Below are 12,944 nucleotides of genomic sequence, written 5' to 3' on the forward strand. Positions count from 1 at the left end.
CTTTCATCAAAATCCCTCTATGCATGAAGAAGATATGGTCCGGACAAAGTCATTCTTGAATTTGACCTTTGACCTCTAAGTGTGACCTTGACCTTAGACCTAGGGACCTGGTTCTTGCGCATGACACTCCGTCTCATGATGGTGAACAACTGTGCCAAGTTTCATCAAAATCCCTTCATGCATGTAGAAGATATGCTCTGGACAAGGTCTGTGGACGCCGCCCGCCCGCCCGCCCACCAGGGGCGTTCCCATAATACGTCCCGTTTTTCAAACGGGCGTATAATAGTCATTTGTCACATAATTATGTGTAAAATTTCTGTGTGTATATATGCATGTTTTGAAGACTTTAATAAGCAAATATGAAATCCCACATACATAAAGCTCAGGTTTATGTTTAACCTAGGTTTATCAGTCAGGGGTGTAACTGTTTTAAGTTATGTAACCTATTTCAGTTACTTTTTCAAGCATTTGATAACCTGTATTAGTTATAAAATATAGATAACCCAGGTAAGTTATTCAAAAAAAGCCTTTTTGCTGTTCTCACAAAGTGACTTTTAAAGTGTAATTAGTAGCAAACTATCAAATTCTCTTTTAGTCTGATCATGACCAGATGAGCATAATGGGATGTTAAGAGTTTTATAGCTTTAAAACCATTTGCGTAAGACTTTATCAGCCTTACATAAAAAAATTTACTGTATAGCTGGAAAGATAAAAGGCCAAGGATTCAGGAAATGATTGCATTAGTCACATTCAAAATGAGGAATTGACACAGGAGGGCTTTGTAATATTTTATGATAACTGAAACAAGTTATGAAAGTAAAGGCAATAAATGGGTTATAAACTGTGACAACTTGAAACAGTTACACCCCTGACTGTTTATACTGTACAGTATAGGATCACCTATTTTTCTGTTTAATTATTTAAGAGAAATAGATATAAATAATTAGGACCCAGAGTAGAATATAAGAATTTTAATAGGTGCAATTTAGATCATGATATATTAATTAATACAATACAAATCACAAAGTAACCACTTAAGACATATTTATATTAATCGTTACCTCAAACACTATTCTGTATAACTAAAGTGGTAGTAACCAATTTTTTAATTTCTGAGTAGGATAATCATGTCAATATTTGATTATATACTCACTATATAGCATTTATAATTAAATATTGATATTAATATCAACTATTAAATACCACAATATACCAATATCTGAACATGTAACATAACACAAGTTCCACTTAAACACAACTGACATATAAACAATTTCACATGGTTTATAGGGATCTATATTATGGGTGGGTGGGAAAAACTAAATTTTTACGATGTGATCTAGAAAAATACCGAATGAAGAAAATTAACACAAACAAAAATTTTGCTTTACTAAACTGACCTATCAAAATGGTGTAAAGAGAACTAATCAAAATAAATTTTGGAGAATGTTAGCCAATCAGAAGAAATCAACAAGTTTGGGATTTACTTAATTTTGATAGAGAAAAAAATGTTTGGTTCTCAATAATTAACCGAGTTCAATGAATCAATAAAATCGTTTCAAAACATGAACATGTTAAATGTTGAAGAATTAATATCTACTGAGTTTAATAATATTGCGGTCAAATACACATAAAGTAACCAAGAGAGTTTTTTCATCACCGACACAGATCTATTAAACATCAAAAAATGTTTTTTCTTAAAAGACATAGTATTGCATATGGCCGCTAGAACATAGTTGAAGGAAACTTTTGCTAAGCAAAATCTTGTGTTATTAAATACTTGTAAACAAGACATAAATCAACAATAAATATGCAAGACTTCTAAAATTTTAATGAAATAATTATTCCTTCTCTTGAGAAGGAATATTACCGTTTAATAAGTCACACTTGACTGAGCTACTGATACCGAAAGCTGTTGTCATTACAAGCCGGCCAATAAAACTCTGTGACCTTAGAAATAACCTCTGACGTTAAACTATTCTTTCTCAATTGGGGGGAATCCATGGGTCACACAATACCAGAGGATGATTAATTGATTCTTTTATTTCCTCCTGAACATAACATAATTATGTACATTCACCAGATAGACATATATCAGCAAATTTAAATGTAAACAACCAAATATTATCGTTCCCTTCAAATGCATGGTTAATATATGAAAACAAACCCCATTGCGACCCTCTAATTATTTGTAACAAATTCCAGGCCAGATGGGATATCTTTGGAACAGATGAAAGAAACCAGGTCACTTTAATATATAAAAATACAATGTGTATACTCTAAAAGAAGCTCATAATGTTAACTAACTATCATCTAGCCGTCTGCTATCAGAGAGACTACTTGGGCTTATCAGGTTACAGCTTAAGGAGAATCATGAATGAATATACTATAGTCAATGTCTTATTGCCATATTTACTTTACTGAAAGAGGTAACAGATTTATTTTGTTGTTGGATTTAACAATTTATGTTACATAACTAGCGTAAATACTTACCTGATATTTTTTGGCAGTATAAAACAGGCATTGCAACCAAAATTTTACAAGATGGTCATTTTATATATTTATACAGCGGTAGGCCTAAAGTACGAAAATAAGGTTATTTTCGCGAAAATAAGATTTTTTTACGAAAATAAGCCATATATTTTTAATTTCTTTATTTTTTTTAATTCTTTCTTTGGTTTCTTAAAGACTATATTAGTATATGCTTCCATACGAAAATTGAGCGATTTTTATCTAATAGTAAAGAAATAATCATCATTTATATGCAAACCGCGCTGACTTTACTTACGAAAATAACCGTAATAAATGCGAAAATAAGGCATATATTTTATATCAGTTCTTTTTTCTAAATTCGGTTTTTTTAGTTTCTTAAAGACTATATTAGCACATTCCTCCGTACGAAAAATGAGTGATTTTTATCCAATAATAAAGAAATAATCATCATTTATATGCCAACAGCGCTGATTTTACTTACGAAAATAACCGAAATAAATGCGAAAATAAGCTATTTCTTTTATATCAGTTTATTTTTTTGATATTTTTCTTTAACTTTCTTAAAGACTATAACAATACATGCCCCCATACGGAAAATGATTAATTTGAATCTTATAATAACGAAATAGTAAGCATTTATGTGTCAGCCGCACTGATTTCAATTACGAAAATAACCGTAATAAATGCGAAAATAAGGCATATATTTTATATCAGTTCTTTTTTCTAAATTCTTTTTTTTTTTAGTTTCTTAAAGACTATATTAGCACATTCCTCCATATGAAAAATGAGTGATTTTTATCCAATAATAAAGAAATAATCCTCATTTATATGCCAACAGCGCTGATTTTACTTACGAAAATAACCGAAATAAATGCGAAAATAAGCTATTTCTTTTATATCAGTTTATTTTTTAGATATTTTTCTTTAACTTTCTTAAAGACTATAACAATACATGCCCCCATACGGAAAATGATTAATTTGAATCTTATAATAACGAAATAGTAAGCATTTATGTGTCAGCCGCACTGATTTCAATTACGAAAATAACCGTAATAAATGCGAAAATAAGGCATATATTTTATATCAGTTCTTTTTTCTAAATTCTTTTTTTTTTAGTTTCTTAAAGACTATATTAGCACATTCCTCCATATGAAAAATGAGTGATTTTTATCCAATAATAAAGAAATAATCATCATTTATATGCCAACAGCGCTGATTTTACTTACGAAAATAACCGAAATAAATGCGAAAATAAGCTATTTCTTTTATATCAGTTTATTTTTTAGATATTTTTCTTTAACTTTCTTAAAGACTATAACAATACATGCCCCTATACGGAAAATGATTAATTTGAATCTTATAATAACGAAATAGTAAGCATTTATGTGTCAGCCGCACTGATTTCAATTACGATAATAGCAGTAATAATTGCGAAAATAAGCCATATCGTTTAAACTTTTTTTTTTAAATATCTTCTTTTACTTTCTTAAAGACTATAACAGTTAATGCCTCTATGTGAAAAATCAATCATTTTTATCTTTTAGTGAGAATAACGGGAATTATTAACGAAAATAACGGGAATTATGTATTAGATTACGGGGATTTTAACTACGAAAATAACTTTAATAAAGTTACATATTTTAAATCTCTTTTTATTATTTTTTTTTTTTATGAATGATACATGCATCTCATTTCAATGGGTTTCATCCAAATATAAATATTTGTAATGTTATTCAAAGTAGTTTATGATTTTAATATTTACAATCATAAACAGGAAAACGTTATATATATATATTTATATATGCAGAGAGATGCAGGTTTCGCATTTTAATAAACGGGAATAAGAATTACTTTTTTTTGGTGAAATTTCCGTAAAATACATAGAAAAATAGTTTATATCATACAAAATAACGATTTATGTCTCTTTGAAATAATATGGTATATAATAATATTTCTCTCCATTGTTCCCTTTAATTGCTACTACAAACAACATATCACTTTTGATTGGATTATCACACCTTGATTAATTGTTTGTTTATATAAAGCACGTGTATATTATCTGCAATGCGCATTGCAATTAACAATCAATCAAGCGATTGTGCTGACATCGGGTAACGCTTTGGTGTATATACTTCAAAGAAAAGTACGACTATTATGAAAATATTTCTTTCTTCATATAATCGATCTCTATCTTATCATTAGTCTACCAAATTTCAGTAACTTATTTTCGCATATAAAAAGTTATTTTCGTTATGATTTGAGGTATGTTAATAAATTTCGCTAATTATTTCATAAAATTGTTGGACTAAAATCATTAATTTTCGCTTCATAAGTGTCTTATGATCGTATCTATATAATGATATAAATTCAAGTTGAATTAGATAAATAAATAAATAAAATATAGCTTTTTTTCGCATATAAAAAGTTATTTTCGCAAGCGATTTTGACGCATGTTAATTAAAATCGCTAATTATTGGATTAAAATCACTTAATTTTGCTTTATAAGTGTCTAATGATCGTATCTTTATAATGATATAAATTAAAGTTCATTTAGATATTAAATGAATAAAATATAGCTTATTTTCGCACATAAAAAGTTATTTTCGCAAGCGATTTTGACGCATGATAATTAAAAATCGCTAATTATTTCGTAATTATCGGACTAAAATCACTTATTTTTGCTTCATAAGTGTCTAATGATCGTCTATATGTAATGATATAAATTAAAATTGAATTAGATAAAAAAAAATATAGCTTATTTTCGCATATAAAAAGTTATTTTCACAAGCGATTCTGACGCATGTTAATTAAAATCGCTAATTATTTCCTAATTATTGGACTAAAATCACTTAATTTTGCTTTATTAGTGTCTAATGATCGTATCTTTATGATGATATAAACTAAAGTTCATTTAGGTAATAAATAAATAAAATATAACTTATTTTCGCACATAAAAAGTTATTTTCGCAAGCGATTTTGATGCATGTTAATTAAAATCGCTAATAATTTCCTAATTGTTGGACTAAAATCGTTTAGTTTTGTTTTATAAGTGTCAAATGATCGTCTCTATATAATGATATAAAATAAATTTTAATTAGATATATAACAAGAGCTCGTCGAACACGAAATGCCCCCCTTGATGCATTTAGTAATTGCACAAGGAACAGAAATTATATGCTCACTGTAAACAAAAGTACTACCATTCTAGTTAAATCTGACCTTGACCTTTAACCTATTAACCTAACAAGAGATTACAGATTGATCTTGGCACCATCCACTGAGCCATTTTTGAATGTTCCAAATTTCAAGACTAGCTCAAGGTCAAAATCAAGGTCAAATTTCATTTAGGTACAAAACAATGTGTACGTGGTCCAAATTTGAAAGCGGTGGCTTGAGAAATGTGAAAGCAGGTCACTAGATTTCAAGGTAAAGTTCATTTCGGTAAACAGAACTATGCATGTGCTTCAAATTTGGAGGCTGTAGCTTGAGAAATGTGAAAGCAGGTAATAGATAAAAATCAATGTAAAATTTCAATTCAGAACACAAAGATATGCATGCAGTCCAAATTTGAAGCCTGTACCTTCAAAAATGTGAAAGTAGGTCACTAGGTCAATCTTAAGATCAAAGTTCATTTCAGTACACAAAACTATGCATGTGGTTCAAATTTGAAGGCTGTAGCTTGAGAAATGTGAAAGCAGGTCACTAGGTCAAAATCAAGGTAAAATTTTATTTCGGAACACAAAACTATGCAAGTGGTCCAAATTTGAAGCCTGTACCTTCAGAAATGTTAAAGTAGGTCACTAGGTCAATCTCAAGATCAAAGTTCATTTCTGTACACAAAGTATGCTTGTGGTTCAAATTTGAAGGCTGTAGCTTGAGAAATGTGAAACTAGGTCACTAGGTCAAAATCAAGGTCAAATTTTATTTTGGAACAAAAAAATATGCATGTGGTCCAAATTTGAAACCTGTACCTTCAAAAATGTGAAAGTAGGTCACTAGGTCAATAACAAGGTCAAAGTTTTTTTCAGTACACAAACCTATGCATGTGGTCCAAATTTGAAGGCTGTAGGTACAGAAATGTGAAAGTAGGTCACTAGGTCAAGATCAAGGTCAACTCATGTCAAGGTTCATCTTGCCACTCAAAACTATACATGTGGTCCAAATTTGAATGATGTAAGTTATGGACATGAAGATTCTAAGTTTTTCCCTATATAAGTCTATATGAGCCATTTGACCTCTGAGGCAGGGCCATATTTGACCCGAGAGCCCGAGAGGGATAACTTGAACAAACTTGGTAGAGAACCACTAAATGATGCTACATTACAAATACCAAAGCCATAGACTTTGCAGTTTAGACAAGAAGATTTTCAAAGTTTTTCCCTATATAAGTATATGTAAACCATGTGACCCCCAGGGCGGAGCCATATTTGACCCTAGGGGAATAATTTGAATAATCTTAGTAGAGGATCACTAGATGATGCCATATACAAAATATCAAAGCCCTAGGCCTTGTGGTTTTGGACAAGAGGTTTTTCAAAGTTTTTTTTCCTATATAAGTCTATATAAACCATGTGACCCTAGGGGTGGGGCCATATTTGACCCCAGGGAAATAATCTGAACAATCTTGGTAGAGGACCACTAGATTTTGCTACATACCAAATATCAAAGCCCTAGGCCCTATGGTTTTGGACAAGAAGATCAGAAACCATTTAACTGTTCCTGGCCAGTGTGACCTTGACCTTTGACTTAATGACCTCAAAATCAATAGGGGTCATCTGCTGGTCATGGCCAACCTAACTATCAATTTTCCTGACACTAGGCCCAAGTGTTCTTGAGTTATTGCCTGGAAACCATTTTACTGTTCCTGGTCACTGTGACCTTGACCTTTGACATACTGACCTCAAAATCAATAGGGGTCACCTGCTGGTCATGACCAACCTCACTATCAACTTTCGTGACCCTAGGCCTAAGCGTTCTCAAGTTATCATCCAGAAACTGTTTTACTGTTCAGGGTCACTGTGACCTTGACCTTTAACATACAGACCTCAAAATCAATAGGGGTCATCTGCTGGTCATTACCTACCTCCCTATCAACTTTCATGATCCTAGGCCCAAGTGTTCTTGAGTTATCATCCGGAAACTGTTTTACTGTTCAGGGTCACTGTGACCTTGACCTTTAACATACTGACCTCAAAATCAATAGGGGTCATCTGCTGGTCATTATCAACCTCCCTATCAACTTTCATGATCCTAGGCCCAAGTGTTCTTGAGTTATCATCCGGAAACCGTTTTACTATTCAGGGTCACTGTGACCTTGACCTTTGAAATACAGACCTCAAAATCAATAGGGGTCATCTACTGGTGATGACCAACCTTCATGATCCTAGGCCCAAGCGTTCTTGAGTTATCATCCGGAAACGGATAGGTCTACATTCCGACCGACCGACCGACCGACCGACATCTGCAAAACAATATACCCCTCCTTTTTCAAGGGGGGGATAATAAAAAATATATGGCTTATTTTCGTAAAAAAATTTTATTTTCGCGAAAATAACCTTATTTTCGCACTTTAGGCCTACCCTTTATACAGTACAGATGTGTCCCAGAAGGAACTTTTGGTATGCTTTAACTTGTACAATTCTAATAGTATGCAGCATTTTTTCTCTACACACAATGCTAATATGAAAATGAAGGAGTGTAGTAATCTGAAGAAGAAGAAGAATATATAGATCTAATTATAGTTACCTTGAACCTGTAAGCCTGTGATTTCAATTGTGTTTCAGAATGAACAGTTACCAAGACCAAAGAAGTAATAGCAGAGCTACCGGCGCCGCGAAGCGGCGCCGATAGCGTCGCATTACGGTTAAACGTATGAAAAAGAAAATGAATAGAGAGATCTAATTGTGTATACTATCGAGTTGAAAATTCGTGGTACTTTTTGGAATCGGTGTTGTTCGGATTTTTTCAAGTACACTATGCACATAGTAATTAATCAGTAAAGACGTCAGTAGACGCTTACTGTTTACGGTTGACAAAAGCGTCTCGCTTACTGCTTTGAATATTGAATAAAAATGCAAATGAGCGTTTGATAATAAGAAATAAATGCTAAATACATTTTCTACGAAGAAAAAAAGAAATAAAACACAATATTTTCATTTTGAAACGACTTTCGTCACGCTGCCATTACTGAACTTTATTATATATACTTATGTTTGTCTCATGACGTCATAACTCCACAATGGTGTAGTAGTTAGCGAGTTCGCGTTGTAATCCAGAGATCGTGAGTTCGAATCTCACCTGGGCCAGATTTTTTTTTAATTTTTTTTTTTATTTCATTTTTTTGTATTATTATGAGTTTTGAAAATATTGTATAACTAAAGTCTATTGTAATTAAATTTGGAATTGGAACATTAACTTTTTACATTACTGTAAGTCCTCATTGCCCAACATTCACACGCAAAGACACAGAATTCCTTTGGCTATTGGCCTAATGAGATTCTGTTAGGTTTGAAATTTTCAAAGTTCAAGCTTTTCAATTTGAAGCAGTTATCATTTTGTGACTGGTTTCCAGTATGATAATAAGTTATGTAAAATTGTTGATGCAGTGCGTTTTAAAAAGAATAACAGAAATTATTCAAATACGTTTTTTTTTTCTTTATCTTGGTGCAGATGTTAATCTATACCAAACTTTCTTTTGATTATATACAGAATATTTGTAGAGTTTTCACATGTCGAGAATTAATCTTGATGCAGTCTAAAACATGCCTACAGAAATCATGAATTATCATTAATAATTTTAATAGATCTAAAGAACATAAACTTCCTAAACGAATCCATAATTCCAGATAATTCCAGCACCACTCCTTTAATTTTTAACGGGCACTGGTGATTTTTCATGGGAGCGCTGCCTTTTAGGTAGCACCTACTTTCATATTATTAAATAATGACAGGACAACAGAATTAGAAATATTATATTTGTAGTATGGAGTAAGTAGTATTGGGATTTCTGGGGAAAAAAACCAACAAGACATCTTTAGACCAAAATTTTCCAAAACTGGATATTTATAGTATATAATATTATAGAATGTCTTTTATTATCTTTACTGTATAATCTGTTTGAGATCTGTCAATAAATTATATAGATTAGAATGCTTAAAATAAATAAATTCTGAATAAACTTAATTTTTAACCTATGTTTAAAGCCTTTGATTTATATTTTTTGTCAAGGCAATGACATAAAAAAGGTGTTCCAGTGTACTAAATTTTGGTATTCCGGTATTATCGTAACATGTTACTAAAAATAAAAATCTTGGGATTCCATTCAATCTATAAATAAAAAACTAACTAAAGACTTGACATGTTGCATTGCATGTGAAATTACACTCTCTAGTTGTAGGGATGTTTCGGACAATTCTTTGAGCCAAATATATATTCCAGATTTACTTTACTGGATAATTAATTTAAGGAAATTATGCCGAATTCTACCCGTGCCGGGCCGTGGGCCGTTCCGGAAGAAACGATGACCAATCAAGAGTGACTTATAACTGGTAGAACTGTCAATGTACAATACCAATTCTTTCGGATGTAGATCTACATCATGCTAACTAAAACTGAGTTTAATATACACGATTTTTTTTCAACGCTTCCGGCTATTGTGTATATCTACTTACAAATCCAAAAATTAGAAACACACGAAAGTCGAAGATGGCGTCGATGCAAGGTCTAAAACCTGGGATCGGGACCCGGGATAGGAGATCATTAAATTATAACTCCGCACGCCATGTTGTACCTTAGTAACTTTATTCTTGTACGTGATTTTTAGTAAATATTAGTTGTAAATTTCCTGATATTTAGACTTACAAGTGGATAAGTTCAAGATTATGAACAAGACAACATATATAATTATATAACAGTATGGTGAATCTAGAAGTTCAACATATAAAAACTATGGTTTACACAACTGAATCTGAAATTAAATCTGTTAGTATGGAGGAACTACAAGCAGCTATGAAATCTGTAAACAGAGGAAAGTCGCCTGATTATTACTGGCTCACAATCGAAAGTATTCTACATGGAGGTGTCTTATTACACAACCAAATCCTTAAAATAGTTAACGCAATATTTGAAACTGGAGCTATTCCAGATGTTCTTAAGTTAGGGCTGTTGACTCCGGTATTCAAAAATAAAGGTAATAATAAAACAGAAGCTAGTAACTTCAGAGGAATTACTGTTCTGCCTGTAACTGTAAAATTAGTGGAAACAGAGTGGCACCGGTAATGGAACTCCATCAGAATACATACCAACGCGGATTCACTACCAACACTTCCCCTCTCCATGCAGCACTTATTGTTGAAGAAATATCAAGGGACAGCAAAGATCATAATAAAAACATTAACTATGTCTTCCTAGATGCCAAAGCAGCTTTTGATGTGGTAAACCATAATAACCTCCTTCGTCGTGTATATCAAGCAGGAGTCCATGCAGGATAAGCACTGGTCACTCATACATAGTCTACACGAAGAAACACAAAGCGTTGTAAAATGGTCAGGACACCTCTCTGAAAAATTTCCAGTTTCCCAAGGAGTGCGTCAAGGTGGAATTCTTAGCACCGACCTCTACAGAGTCTATGTAAATCCACTGTTAAACAACATACAGTCTACCTGTATGGGATACACCATTGGTACGACAAGATGTAATGCTAGTGCTTGTGCAGATGATGTAACAATCAACTCTGCTTCTTCTACTGAAACTCAAACTCTCATAAGTATGGCTGAATATTTTGCTAATCAAGAGCGGCACACCCTACAACCAACAAAAAACAGAAGCTCTGCTTGTAAAGCCAAAAAAACTTCAAAAATAAAAGTTAAGACTTAAGCCAGTTCCTTATATATAATACAGAAATACCAAACGTTGATCTTAGAACACACCTCGGTATCTTGAGGTCTAAAACTGTATCTCGTACAGCTGAAGAAAATGTTGAGCGCAATATTCTGAAAGCCAGAAGAACACTACAGTTTTATGCCAAGTGGTCTTCATGGACATAACGGGCTTGATCCTGCCACCTGTCTTCACCTGATACAAATGTATGCTATCCCAGTGCTCACATATGGACTCGAAGTTATTTTGCCAAATAAACAACAGATGGATAAGATTGAGGTCTTCTAAAAGAAACTACTGAAGCAAATTTTATCTGTTCCACAAAATACGACAGACTCGGCTGTCTATATCTTGAGCGGTTTTCTTCCAATAGAAGCCTTAATTAATTCACAAAAAAAGCTCTAACACTATTCAACAATGTATGTCATCAGCCTGATAACTCTGTCGAAAAAGAAATAGCTGAAAGGCAATTAACTGTTAAATCTGTAAAAAGTAACATCTGGTCCATTGAAATAAAGAAACTTTTTTGGAAGTATGAACTGGGTAGTATTGATGATTTACTGTGTAATCCCGTTGATAAATATATCTGGAAGAAAACAGTGAATGACTCGGTAAATAAACAGTGGAAGGAAGAGATCTTGAGTATAGCAAAGTACCATCATTCTATCAGGTTTCTGAACACTAACTATTTTGTTCCTAGAAAGCCACATCCTTCATTAAGTATACAAACTAACTCATTTAGAGATTACGCCTGAATACCAGTGAAACTTAAATTGCTTACCGGTACCTACATGCTACAAACCAATAGATCTAGTATGCCAGTTGTGTTATACAGACAATGAAACCGTTGAACATTTTCTTCTTGACTGTCCAACCCTACACAATATTCGGGAACCAGTCTTATCCGACATGTTGTTTGAATTACAAACATTGGGTTTGAACAACTGGACTTCACTGAAAACGTCACAGCGAATAGAAATTCTTCTAGACTGTACACATGTGGCCGACAAACTGGGAATTCCTAGGAAAACTTTAAACAAATTGGGTGGTGTAGAATTTCACTGCAGAATACTCCTCTTCAATTTACATGTACAAAAAAACAAGAACTTTACTGTAATGAAAAATAAGTATGGTAAAAGCAGAAACAGTGACATTCGTGGTCCTAAGTAAATTGTGTATCCAGAATAGTGATAAACTATCTCATTAAGGCCTATGCTATTTTGAAATTATGAATTAGGTGGGTGGGGTACATGATATTATTTCTGCGGAATTTCGAAGTTACTGTAAAACAAACGTTATTCCAATGTGACAATACATCAAAACCATGAAGTGCTGAAGTTATCAGTATGTTCGTGTCACAATTTTTTGGGGTAAGTATTCTATGTCATCGTCATAACTGCGAAAAACTAAAACATAAATAATGAAGCTAAACTATCCGTGTAAATGAGCTGAAAGCTATTTTTCTATTTCCGTTTATTACTTTTCTGAAAAACACATTACAATTTACCAGGTGTTGGCAAAATTTGTCATTTCTGTGCACATGGCTTTACACATGAAAGAAGTCCGAACTATAG

General features: G+C 32.6%; 1 protein-coding gene across 3 annotated transcripts in view; it reads right to left on the bottom strand.

The window, feature by feature from the left end:
* LOC128548878 (TNF receptor-associated factor 2-like) overlaps positions 1–10,221 on the bottom strand; it is a 51,099-nt gene extending 40,878 nt beyond the window's left edge. For 2 of the 3 annotated variants that reach the window (XM_053524402.1, XM_053524400.1), the window contains exon 1: positions 10,164–10,221. The gene's annotated coding sequence lies outside the window, so the exon portion shown is untranslated. Of the gene's footprint in view, positions 1–8,238; positions 9,398–10,163 lie in introns of those variants that run through there. The other variant, XM_053524401.1, reaches the window with a different exon arrangement.
* Between the last annotated feature and the right edge of the window lie 2,723 nt (positions 10,222–12,944).

The sequence above is a fragment of the Mercenaria mercenaria genome, chromosome 15, assembly GCF_021730395.1.
Source record: "Mercenaria mercenaria strain notata chromosome 15, MADL_Memer_1, whole genome shotgun sequence".
Taxonomy (NCBI): domain Eukaryota; kingdom Metazoa; phylum Mollusca; class Bivalvia; order Venerida; family Veneridae; genus Mercenaria; species Mercenaria mercenaria.